The sequence below is a fragment of the Primulina eburnea genome, chromosome 3, assembly GCF_022965805.1.
Source record: "Primulina eburnea isolate SZY01 chromosome 3, ASM2296580v1, whole genome shotgun sequence".
Taxonomy (NCBI): domain Eukaryota; kingdom Viridiplantae; phylum Streptophyta; class Magnoliopsida; order Lamiales; family Gesneriaceae; genus Primulina; species Primulina eburnea.
Window position 1 is genome coordinate 44,835,866 of NC_133103.1, and position 13,814 is coordinate 44,849,679.

At 35.5% G+C, this 13,814-nt stretch overlaps 1 long non-coding RNA gene across 1 annotated transcript; it reads right to left on the minus strand.

Moving 5' to 3' along the window:
* Positions 1–12,859: 12,859 nt before the first annotated feature.
* On the minus strand, positions 12,860–13,442 carry LOC140827613 (uncharacterized). The gene is made up of 3 exons (XR_012116996.1): positions 13,251–13,442; positions 13,090–13,170; positions 12,860–12,999 (listed from the first exon to the last, which is right to left on the minus strand). It is a non-coding gene; the product is annotated as an uncharacterized lncRNA (long non-coding RNA).
* Positions 13,443–13,814: the final 372 nt, after the last annotated feature.

Sequence of the window (13,814 nt, forward strand, 5' to 3'; positions counted from 1 at the left end):
GCATGGTTATTTCATTAATTTGGGTTTTAATTCATGATTTATGAATTTGCATTATTTTAAAGTGTTATACGTTTAGTTGATCCACGTTAAAACGTTTTCCTTGAGTTTTATGTTTCAGGCGATTATTCGAGGCGGAATCGAAGAAATGAGACCCGCGACGATTTAGGCGATTTTAAAATTGGGTATTTTATTTCAAGTCAAGAAAATTAGTATTTTAAATGATTTACGAAATTTTGAGCATTTTAAATCCTAATTTAATAAAAGATTAATTTAATTTATTAGGTGATTTTAATATTTTAAGCTTTTCAAAAATACTAATTTGATTAGTTGGGGATTTTAAACTTTGAAAATTTGACACTTGTGCATTTTATTTTAAATTAGGGGTGCTACTAAATTAGTGGGAGATTAGTATTTTATTTAGCATGTTAATTAGTTATTAGTATTTTTATTAACCTAATTAAGTCCTAATTAACTCCCCTAATTAACTCGTAATTAACTCCCCTAATTAAATCCTAATCAACACACACATCTACACGTTTCTACAACCCCCCCCCCCCCCCCCACACGCACACTTTGCATTCTCTCCCCTAATTAACTCGTAATTAACTCCCCTAATTAAATCCTAATCAACACACACATCTACACGTTTCTACAACCCCCCCCCACACGCACACTTTGCATTCTCTTTTCTTTTGAAAAGAACTAGGGTTCTTAGAGTGCTCCAGCAGCCACCCTTTCCCCTTCGATTTTCTTCAGTAGACTCACATTCAATTATAGCAAGAAATGTGCCACAAGTCGTTACGGATCGATTCTCGCATATCCTCGCTTCGTTATTCGTCGTTTCGTGATTATAATCATCAAGGCATGTATATTATTTCCCTTTTCGCATCGATCTTGTCATAGTAATTATTTTGATTGTAGTGTATGGAAAACATGTGTATGTTATGCAAAATTTTGAGAAAAAAAAAGGGTGGATCTCTTTTGAAACTATTTTTGGATCTCAAACACGAATTTGCTGTCATTTTAAATACTACGACTTTTTGGTCGATTTTCTGGAAAAACTTTCAACATATAAAACGCAGTACTTTATACCTTCGATTTGACAGTAAATTCGTAATTTTTGGATAAGAAATGAGTGAGTTATTCTTTGTTTTCGTGGGACTGCTCAAACTGAACTTTTTTGAAAATGCGATGTGTTCTTGAAGTTTTGTTGCAGGCTTCTTGGGATCTCCTGAATAATTGCTGCTGTTGTTAGGGCAGCATGTCTAGAATGTTCCAACGAAGCCCTCAACGTTTTTAAGCATGTTCGACGTGCAAAAGAAAATATTTATGTTTTTGAGGTATGCTAAATGTCTTGTGTCCAATTATTAACAGGTTTGGAAGCCGGGGAACGTGTCCTGGGACCTCTCCAACTATGAACGAGTTTGGAAGTCGGTGGACCACCCCGGTAAAGCATGATTTGGTTTAGATCAGGATTGAAAAGCGGTAAAGCATGACCAGGGACCAATTCACCCGGTAAAGCATGATCGGGGATCTCATGTATGTGGCAGGTGAATTTTTCCTGTCAGTCCAGTACTGTGGCTTAGTCTGATAAGACACATTTATGTATGAGTCACTTGCTTTGAAACATATCTCTACGCAAAATGATGTTATGTATGCTCAAGTATGTATGATGCAAGTATATTTAAGAAAAATTTTATGATGATGGCACGTCTACGTTTATGCTACTACGTTAAACTTTCAAGTATGTTAATGCTATTACGTTCAAATTTCAAGTATGTAAGCCATACTTTAAATATGCATGTGGTTTTATTATGTAGTACTTGTGTGGAGCCCTTAGCTCCTAATCGTTATTACAATGCAATCTGATTAGGGTTAATTAAAAACAGCGGAAAACGAGTTTAAAATTTTCTTTACAATGAGCCCAAAATATCTATTCGATAATTTGAATACTAAAAATAGTATTTAATTTCATATCATAAAACACGCCCACACATAATCAAAACCAATAACATATAAACATCTCATTGCCTCGGAACATGCCTCGGTATATAAATACATATACATATACTGGGAACAAAACATAACCTCAACCCAAACTGTGATTCCCTCCAGAAGTACCCTCTCCGGTCTCCTGATATCCTGGAGTACCTGCCATTGTCCACACACAAAGACAACAACAGCCCCCTTGGGGGTGAGCAAAGCTCCGTATGGAACAACCAATCATATATACCACATATATCTAAACAATGATATATGATATGCAATGCATGTATGTCGTGGAGGTATCAGGTCAAATGCCCATCCACTGAGCACATGTCAGAATCAAATGAATTGCTATCAAATCAATGCTCGAGCTGGCACACCGGCCTCAATAAGGGATACTCGTATGATAGCTTCGACAAAGCGCCATCAAATCCCAAATCTCATATCCAATCATCGGGGCAACAAATGTCTATGCTTTACGGGTCATATAATACCAGCATAGCAATTGTGTTCACAAACCCCAGAATCCAATCAAATCATATCAGGGTATCCAAGGATCATAGCTCAACGTGCATGTCATGTATCGATGTATGCATCAAATGATGTGTGTTCACAAAACATTTATTTTATACATCGATGTCTCAATGTCATGTATGCCACATCAATCAACAAATAATATAGACACATATTATCGTTCCAATCAATCAAACCAATCAAACATATATCATATAATACAGATACCTGTCGTATGTTACCCGGTCGCAACATACCTCAATTCTTCGTTGCAGTCGATGTAGCTTGAAGATATCAGTACAATAATCTATCTACATCAATAACATATTCATTTCAATCAATAACAACTGACAAACAATTCTTCAATCTCAATCCAATTATTAATATTCCCTAATTATAATAAATTGAGAATAATTCAAAATAGCATCACTATAATCATCTCTTCTTCGTTAAAATCATTTACTATTCAACAATCTTCAGTTTCTGTATGATTTAACAATTTATCGGATTTATTCCAAAAATCGATGATTTTAAACATCACAAAAAATATATAATTTATACTTCAAATCGAAGACCTCGTTTCAACGATCCCAGATCTGAAGTCGGTTCGTCGATTGGATAAACCGATAAGTCACAAAACCGAAAAGAAAAATCGAAAATATTCTTTCTCTCTTTTCTTCTCTCTTTCTCTCTTCTATAACTTTCTGAAAATTACGTTGATAACTTTCAATTTATCTTTTTTTTTTCTATTTTTATAATATTATATTAATATAATATAATATATTTAACATTTTAACATCGATATATCCTTTTCGACCAGTCAAACGATCAAATTTTCCAAAACTCAAAACATGAAACTTCTATATCTTTGAGTTTTCTACGTTATATCTAAATTTCAAATCATTTGGACTTCATATGAAAAAGATATGTCATGAATTACTATTTTACCCTTAAAATTAATTCATTATTTTTTAACTTATTTAAGAAAATACCATCAAAATAAATTGAATATTTTTCAATTTATTTACCAAAAAGCCATCAAAGCTATTTTATTTTCGGGGTCTCACATTTCTCCCCAACTTAAAAGATTTCGTCCTCGAAATCTCAAACATTTCTACATACATAACATTGGGAAACATATAATATGTCACAAGTTATAGTACATATCAAAACTAAAATCAGTAAATGAATCATTATACATTGAATACAATGGAACTGGTGGAATAGAATCAAATAAATGCGGATATGCATCTCGCATTTTGCTTTCCAACTCCCACGTTGACTCCTCCACACCATGCCTTGTCCATTGTACTCGAACTAAAGAAATCGATTTGTTACGCAATATCTTCTCCTTTCGATCCATAATGCGAAAAGGTTGTTCGACATAAGAAAGTGAAGGATCAAGTTCAACCTCATCAAGTGTAAGTACATGTGATGGATCTGGCTCATATTTCCTTAACATAGAAACATGAAACACATCGTGAATGGCAGATAGAGCTGGTGGTAATGCCAATCGATATGCAAGATCCCCAACTCGATCAAGGATCTCGTATGGACCAACATATCGAGGAGATAATTTCCCTCGCATGCCAAATCGAACAGTGCTTCTAAAGGGAGATATTTTCAAAAACACTTTGTCACCTTTCTGGAATTCTAAGGATCGTCTTTTTTTTTTGTTCGCATAACTCGTTTGATGATCCTGATCAGCTTTCATCCGCTGTCGAATCAACTGAACCTTATCGTTCATTTCCTGTATCATTTCAGGTCCAGTCAATTGTCTCTCACCAATTTCATCCCAGAATAACGGTGATCTATATCGTCTCCCGTATAAGGTTTCAAAAGGTGCCATACCAATACTTGTTTGAAAGCTATTATTATAAGAAAATTCAACCAATGGTAAGGCATCTTGCCATCCCATTCTGAAGTCCATCACAATCGCACGCAACATATCTTCTAACGTTTGAATCGTACGCTCGGTCTGGCCATCAGTTTGAGGATGATAAGCAGTACTCATAGCCAAACGCGTACCCATCGCTTCTTGAAAACTACCCCAGAATTTAGAAGCAAACCTGGGATCACGATCTGATACAATTGAGACTGGCACACCATGCAGTCTCACAACATTCTCAATGTATAAACGGGCCATTCTCTTATAAGGATAAGTCCGTTCATACGGAATAAAATGCGCAGATTTCGAAAGCCGATCAATAATGACCCAAATAGCATCACAGCCCTTGGGCGAACGAGGTAAATGAGTCACAAAATCCATAGCAATATGTTCCCAATTCCATTCAGGATTTCGAAACTATGGAGTAATCCTCCCGGTTTCATTCTCTCGACTTTCACTTGCTGGCAGACAAGACATTTAGAAATAAACTCAGCAATGTCATTCTTCATACGTTTCCACCAGAATTGAGGTCTCAATGTCAAATACATCTTCCGAACTCCAGGGTGAATACTGTATTTGCTACAATGTGCTTCTCGAAGAAGGGCAGATTTCAAATCAGAATCATTAGGAACTACCAGCCGACCATTAAGTCGTAAAGAACCATCAAAAGAAATCTGAAATCCAGACTGATGTCCTGCAGATACAAGTTCTTTCGACTTTTGGATCTGAGCATCGCTTCGTTGGGCGTTTCGTATTTTCGATATCAAATTCGGCTCAATTTGCAATGCTGAGACAGTGACAGAATTCCAATTCGAGTGAAAAGTCCAACCAGAAGTACATATATCCTCGTATACTTTGGCGACATTGACAGAAGCTAACACAGAATCATGAACTTTATGGCTCAGGGCATCCGCAGTAATAATCACCGATCCAGGGTGATATTGAATCTCACAATCAAAATCCTTCAGGAGATCCATCCACCTGCGTTGCCTCATATTCAAATCAGATTGAGAAAAGAGATATTTCAGGCTCTTATGGTCCGAATAGATAACAAACTTTTCTCCATACAAGCAATGGCGCCAAATCTTCAAAGAAAACACAATGGCGGCCAATTCAAGATCATGAACAGGATACCGTGTTTCATGAGATTTCAATTGACGAGACGCATAAGCAATCACTTTGCCATGTTGCATCAGAACACATCCCAAACCTTTACCAGACGCATCTGTACAAACCATAAATCCTCCGGTACCTTAGGGAATAGTAAGCACAGGTGCTGTGGTCAATCTCGTCTTCAATTCAAGAAAACTAGCTTCACATTCATCTGACCAAATGAATCGCTGATTCTTCTGTGTTAGTTGAGTAATAAGTTTAGCTATTTTCGAAAATTCTTCAATAAAACGACGATAATAACCAGCTAAACCCATGAAGCTACGAATCTCAGGAACATTCGTAGGTCTCGGCCAATTCAGTACAGCTTCGACCTTCGTAGGATCAACAGATATGCCATGTCTCGAAATGACGTGGCCCAAAAATATCACTTTGTCCATCCAGAATTCACATTTGGACAATTTAGCATATAAATGACTAGTACGAAGAGTTTGAAGTACCACTCTCAAATGTTCAACATGCTTCTTTTTCGATTTCGAATATACAAGAATATCATCAATAAAGACGATAACGAATCGGTCAAGATAATCTCAAAAGACACGATTCATTAAATCCATAGAAATAGCAGGAGCATTTGTGAGACCAAAAGACATAACCAAGAATTCATAGTGGCCATACCTCGTACGAAAAGCAGTTTTGGGCACATCTTCGTCTTGAACTCGTACTTGATGATATCCATATCGAAGATCAATCTTCGAGTAAACAGAAGTACCCTGAAGCTGATCAAATAAGTCATCAATACGAGGAAGTGGGTGCTTATTTTTCACAGTAGCCCGATTCAATTGCCTATAATCGATACACATTCGCATAGTACCATCTTTCTTTCGAACAAATAAGACTGGAGCTCCCCAAGGTGATACACTTGGTTGAATATATCCCTTATCGAGAAGATCCTGTAATTGTTCTTTCAATTCTTTCAATTCCAATGGTGCCATGCGATAAGGAGCTTTAGAAGTAGGCGCAGACCCCGGCATAAGATCAATACTAAATTCAACTTCTCGATGAGGAGGAAAATCAGGAATCTCATCGGGAAATACATCCGGGAACTCCTTCGCAACAGGAATATCAGATAAAGAAGGCTCCTTCTTAGAGACATAAATAGCCTAGATAAGATAACCCTCATCCCTGCCAATAAAAAATCGAGACATTTCCAAAGAAGATACCAATGGAATTTTGGCTTGGGAACCCTTGCCATAAAAATTCCCCTTGGGTCCATCAATAGGCCGAAATCGAACCACTCCATGAAAATAATCGACAGTAGCTCGATTTGTTGTCAAGATATCCATGCCAACAATAAAATCAAAGTCGTGCATTGGAAGGACAATCAAATTCAGAAATACCACATTATCCTCATATATCAATACACAATTCTGCACAACTTGCTCAGACAGAATAATCTTTCCTGCTTCTGAGTCGCAGGGCAGGCTGCTGAGCTGACACTTGTGGTGGAGGAGTATACTGTGGACCTCCTCGCCTGAGTCCAGCCTCGGCTGCCTTAGCTCGTTCAACTGCCTCTGCGTAGCTGGTAGGAAACCCAGAAACAAAATAAGTATATATAGCACGATGCAATCCATTCACAAACCATTTAAATTTTTCCTTCGCATTCCCAGATACGTGAGGTGCATACTTCAACAAAGTAGAAAACTTCGAAGCATATTCTGTAACAGTCATCGTTCCCTGTTGCAGACTATTGAATTCATTCTCTTGGGCAATATAATAAGAAGGAGGGGAATACTGCTCCAAAAATTGGGCTTTGAAGACATCTCACGTGACTTCAATCCCGGCCTCTTTCAGTCCAATCTCAGCGGCTTCCCACTAAGATTTTGCTCGGTCTTTCAACTGATAGAGAGCAAGTTTCAGCCTCCGAGCCTTGGAATACTCAACAATATTAAACAAGTGCTCGATATCCTTTAACCAGTCTTCAGCTCTTTCAGCACTCTCGGTGCCAAAGAACCTCGGTGGTTTCAGATCCTGGAATCAAGCCATTACCACATCCATGGACAACCCTTCAAATTGTCCAACTATTCTCTCAGTACTGCTACTCGCAGTTTCATTTGTGTGATCCATCAACAAATCAAAAGATGAATATCACAATTTCATATCAATTCATAATATCATCATCTCATAGCATCAATCTTATCAGATACTTACTCAAATCAACTCACATAAGAGCAAGTAATACAAATAAGTCAAACACATACGCACAATTCATTTGTGACTATTCAAATGTACACAAAACTCAATCGAGCATTCCCAGCTATGCTCTGATACCACTCTGTGTGGGGCCCTTAGCTCCTAATCGTTATTACAATGTAATCTGATTAGAGTTAATTAATCGCAGCGGAAAACGAGTTTAAAATTTTCTTTACAATGTGCCCAAAATATCTCTTCGATAATTTGAATACTAAAAATAGTATTTAATTTCATATCATAAAATACGCCCACACATAATCAAAACCAATAACATATAAACATATCATTTCCTGGGAACATGCCCCGGTATATACATACATATACATATACTGGGAACAAAACATAACCTCAACCCAAACTGTGACTCCCTCCAGAAGTACCCTCTCCGGTCTCCTGATATCCTGGAGTACCTGCCATTGTCCACACACAAAGACAACAACAGCCCCCTTGGGGGTGAGCAAAGCTCCGTATGGAACAACCAATCATATATACCACAGATATCTAAACAATGATATATGGTATGCAATGCATGCATGTCGTGGAGGTATCAGGTCAAATGCCCATCCACTGAGCACATGTCAGAATCAAACGTATCGCTATCAAATCAATGCTCGAGCTGGCACATCGGCCTCAATAAGAGATACTCGTATGATAGCGTCGACAAAGCACCATCAAATCCCAAATCTCATATCCAATCATCGGGGCAACAAATGTCTATGCTTTACGGGTCATATAATACCAGCATAACAATTGTGTTCACAAACCCCAGAATCCAATCAAATCATATCAAGGTATCCAAGGATCATAGCTCAACGTGCATGTCATGTATCGATGTATGCATCAAATGATGTGTGTTAACAAAACATTTATTTTATATATGGATATCTCAATCTCAATGTCATGTATGCCACATCAATCAACAAATAAGGCATATAGACACATAATCTCGTTCCAATCAATCAAACCAATCAAACATATATCATATAATACAGATACCTGTCGTATGTTACCCGGTCGCAACATACCTCTATTCTTCGTTGCAGTCGATGCAGCTTGAAGATATCAGTACAATAATCTATCTACATCAATAACATATTTATTTCAATCAATAACAACTGACAAACAATTCTTCAATCTCAATCCAATTATTAATATTCCCTAATTATAATAAATTGAGAATAATTCAAAATAACATCACTATAATCATCTCTTCTTCGTTAAAATCATACACTATTCAACAATATTCAGTTTTTGTATGATTTAACAATATATCGGATTTATTCCAAAAATCGATGATTTTTAAACATCACCAAAAATATAAAATTTATACCTCAAATCGAAGACTTCGTGTCAACGATCCCAGATCTGAAGTCGGTTCGTCGATTGGATAAACCGATAAGTCACAAAACCGAAAAGAAAAATCGAAAAATCTTTTTTCTCTCTTTTCTTTTCTCTTTCTCTCTTCTGTAACTTTCTGAAAGTTACGTTGATAACTTTCAATTTATCTTTTTTTTATATATTTTTTAATATTATATTATATTATATTATTATATTAATATAATATAATATATTTAACATTTTAACATCGATATATCTTTTTCGACCAGTCAAACGCGATTAAATTTTCCAAAACTCAAAACATGAAACTTCTATATCTTTGAGTTTTCTACTTTATATCTAAATTTCAAATCATTTGGACTTCATATGAAAAAGATATGTCATGAATTACTATTTTGCCCTTAAAATTAATTCATTAATTTTCAACTTATTTACGAAAATGCCATCAAAATAAATTGAATATTTTTCAACTTATTTACCAAAATGCTATCAAAGCTATTTTATTTTTGGGGTCTCACAACTTGCTTTCTCCAGTTTATACATTTTGAGTCTTTAGACTCACTAGACTTGATCGATGCAGGTGAGGATGACTTTGAGGAGACGAGGGGTGGGGACCAATGAGCTGACTTAGACTGCGCAGGAGGCTAAACCCGAGGACCGGCCATGTTTTAAGATTTTATGCATGACAATTTTAATACTCTGATTTCACGTTATGATTTACGATGTATAAACAAGTGTTTTTCTTAGGCAAACCTTATTTTTGATCTCCTTTATTGCAAATATTTTGGATGAATATTTATTGATGATTGAAATTTTAAAGTCTACTTTGTATTTAATAAAATTTTAATTTTTCCGTAAATTTTAAAGTAGTTTAAAAGTACGGTACATTACAATGGCTGTGGCAATGGCAATGAAAATTGAATGATACCATATTCAATGAACAATAGATATCAAGACAATATAGATGATATTTCTTTGCATGAATTAAATCAAGGAATTGATAGTTCTGTGACCTGTGACCTGTGATAAGTATCTCTTTGATATAAATATAAAAGCTGTGAGAGATACTCGTAATCATGAAATTATCCAATGACATGCATGTAATTACTATCGTCCTTGGCTTTAATCACAGGGACTTCATTGAGGCAATTGAACAAACAATTGGTAGACACAATGGATTACTAGCTCTTTTATCAATGAATTCAAGAATATTCTTTTGATCAATGGATATATAACCATAACAATGTACTATAACAATGGAAGGAGCTAGACATGAATAAACATAACTTTTATACATATAAATATCATGTGAGCACAAATGAAAATTTCTACTTACAACCCACAAGCACTTGGTTGCTAAAATGATCTTGAAGGAATTCCTACAACAATATTCATGAATTCAACCATTAATCATCACCATAAATCCAAGGAATAAACCAAGCCAACAAAACCTTCTACTTCTCAAACCTTTATTAACTCAAAAGATAGTATCCTTACCTTGAAGCTTGGAAATTGAGATAGGAGAACCTAAGAAAGAAACTAAAATCATTGAGCTTGAAGTAGAAGATGAAGGAGAGAAAACCTTGGAGAGAAATGCTAGAACCGATGGAAACTAATGGAGCTTGATAGAAATGAGTGGAACCATCTAGAATAGAAGCTATAAGCCTTCAATCCCTAAAACGTGTTTTTAAAAAAACACTTTCGCCCGACTAGTGCCACGACGCCACTTAATTGGCGCTGCCCCCTGAACCAGCAGCGCTGCTCCTCGGCGCTATGGCACTGCCCCTACACCTAAAAACCATTATCAAATCACTTAAACTCCATCATCTTCCAAGGCCATATAATACCAATGAAATTAAACATCCAAATACTTGCTCAAATCATCCATAAAAACATAACAACAATAACTCATTCCCCTCCATAACCATCATCAACTATAACACCAAAAACAATAGCCATTCTTTTAACATAATCATCAAACCATCAATCAAATTTCATCAATATACTTTCACAACCATAACCACTAACAATACCATAACACAATAACCATAAATCCAAATAATACATTATTGGCAATAGAATGATACAAAGGTTGGAATATTACAATCTCTCCTCCTTATAAAAATTTCGTCCCCGAAATTTGCTTACCGAAAAATAAATCAGGATAACGTTGTTTCATTTCCTCCTTCGGTTCCCATGTAGCCTCTTCAATTTCTTTATTCCGCCATAGAACTTTCACAAGTCCAATTTTCTTATTTCTTAACACTTTTACCTTGTGATCAAGAATTTGAACCAAAACTTCTATGTAGCTTAAATTAGGTAAAAGATCCAAAGATTCGTATCGAAGAACATGGGATGGATTAGAAAGATACTTACGTAGCATAGAAACATGGAAGACATTGTGAACTCGATTCAAATCTGGTGGCAATGCAAGACGATTGGCTCGGTCTCCAATCTTATCAATAATCTCAAATGACCCAATGTAACGAGGACTCAGTTTACCTTTCTTACCAAATCGCATAACTCCTTTGAGAGGAGATATCTTAATGAAAACATGATCACCAACCTCGAATGCCAAAGGCCTTCATCTTACATCAGCATAACTCTTCTGTCTAGACTGAGCGGTTTTCATTCTCTCTTGGATCAATGCCACAACATCTGCTGTTTGTTGAACCAACTCTGGGCCAAACATCTTCCTTTCTCCAACCTCTTTCCAATACAACGGTGATCGGCACTTTTTTCCATATAAATCTACATAGGGTGCCATGCCCATTGAAGGCTGGTAGCTGTTGTTATACGTGAATTCCATCAAAGGCAACTTGGAATCCCAACTTCCTGGGAAATCAATGGTACAAGCTCTTAACATATCTTCAAGAATTTGGATAACCCTTTTGGATTGCCCGTCTCTTTGAGGATGGTAGGCGGTACTAAAAGCCAATTTCGCACCTAAGGCTCTATGCAAACTTTTTCTGAACTCAGATGCAAATCTTTGATCGCGATCTGAATCTATTGATACCAGTATCCCATGAATTCTCACAATTTCTTGAATATTAGCCTCAGAATATTGATTCATAGAATATGTCGTCTTGACTGGAAGAAAATGTGATGACTTGGTCAATCGATCCACAATCACCCAAATAGAATTGAAGCCCTTCTGAGTCTTGGAAACCCAACAACAAATCCACAGTGATATGATCCCATTTCCATTGCGGTATAGGTAAAGATTGCAACAATACCACTGGTCTTTGATGCTCAATATTAACCTGCTGACAAGTTAAACATTCAGAAACAAATAATATGATATCTTTCTTCATACCTGGCCACCAGTAAAGACGTTGAAAATCTTGATACATCTTGGTACTACCAGGGTGTACCGAATATGACGTTGTATGAGCTTCAAGAAGAACATCTTTTCGAATGTCATCACCCATAGGAACACATATCCTACCTCAAAAGGTCAGCAAACCATCACAATTCTACTAGGGCTGTAAACGAATCGAATCGAACCAAATATTAAGAAATTTTCAGTATTCGAGCTCGAGCTCGAATCCGAATAAACATATTTGAAGCTCGATTCGAAACTCGAACTTTTATTATTTTCGATTCAAACTCGATTCGAACTGAGGCTCGAGTTCGAATTCGATTCGAACTTTTCAAATACTAAATCGAATAATTCGAATCGCTGCTAGAAGAAATGGTGGTTTGTTTCATTGCTCAATTGTTATTCAAAAATATTAAAATGTATCACCTATCTACACCAAAAAGCAAGTATAACAAACCATTAAATATTAGTCCTCCTTGATTTCATTACACTTTTGAATCATCAATTTACAATTTTTCATCAAACAAAATATGCATCAAATTTCCAGTTAAGCCATTTCATCCAAACTTGAAGATCCTTTATCAAATACCTGCACACAATAAAATTCGTATGTTTTGTTTATTTGCATAAATACAGTAAACATGATAGAAAAAAAAAGATAATGTATATGATTATTTACCTTCCAAAAGTTAAATATCAACACTATTTAACTATCAAACTTCAGCAAAATAGTTCAAAAGTCCATTCTTTTCTTAAATACCTGCATTCAGAAAATTCACATGTTTAATTTATTTATAAAAAACAGAAAAAAAAAACAAGATAATACACATAATTGTTTACCTCCAAAAATTTAAAGATCAACACTCTTCAACTATCAAAAGGCTATTATCAAGCAACATATAAGCTTGAACAATTTGAACTTCAACAAAATAATTACATCATATTCAACTCCTCAAATCCTACAATAAGAAATTATATTTATAATGCATTTTCACTATTTGATGAAAATGTGAATAGAATAATAATAAGATAGTTAATATGATTTCTTACCTTTCAAAACAGAAACATTTTAAACTACTTAAATATCAAAAGTCTAAGCTCTCAGCACAATCAACTTATCAAGCAGTTACCATCCTGCATTTAAATAAAATAGTTACATATTTTTTGCACGAGAAAAGCAAAGAAAATATACCAAAATGTGAGAGTAGCAACTAGCCAACATAATTAGTTATCTTCACATATGAAATATACATACCATTAATGAGTTCAATCGACTGGTAACTCAATTGACTTGTGCTGTTTTTCAGCCTGCAATAAATAAAAATAAAACTTATGTAACAATGTAAAACTCGCTTAGAATTAGAAAAAAAATATCTTCATCTTTCTTGCCACTCCATATCGCTT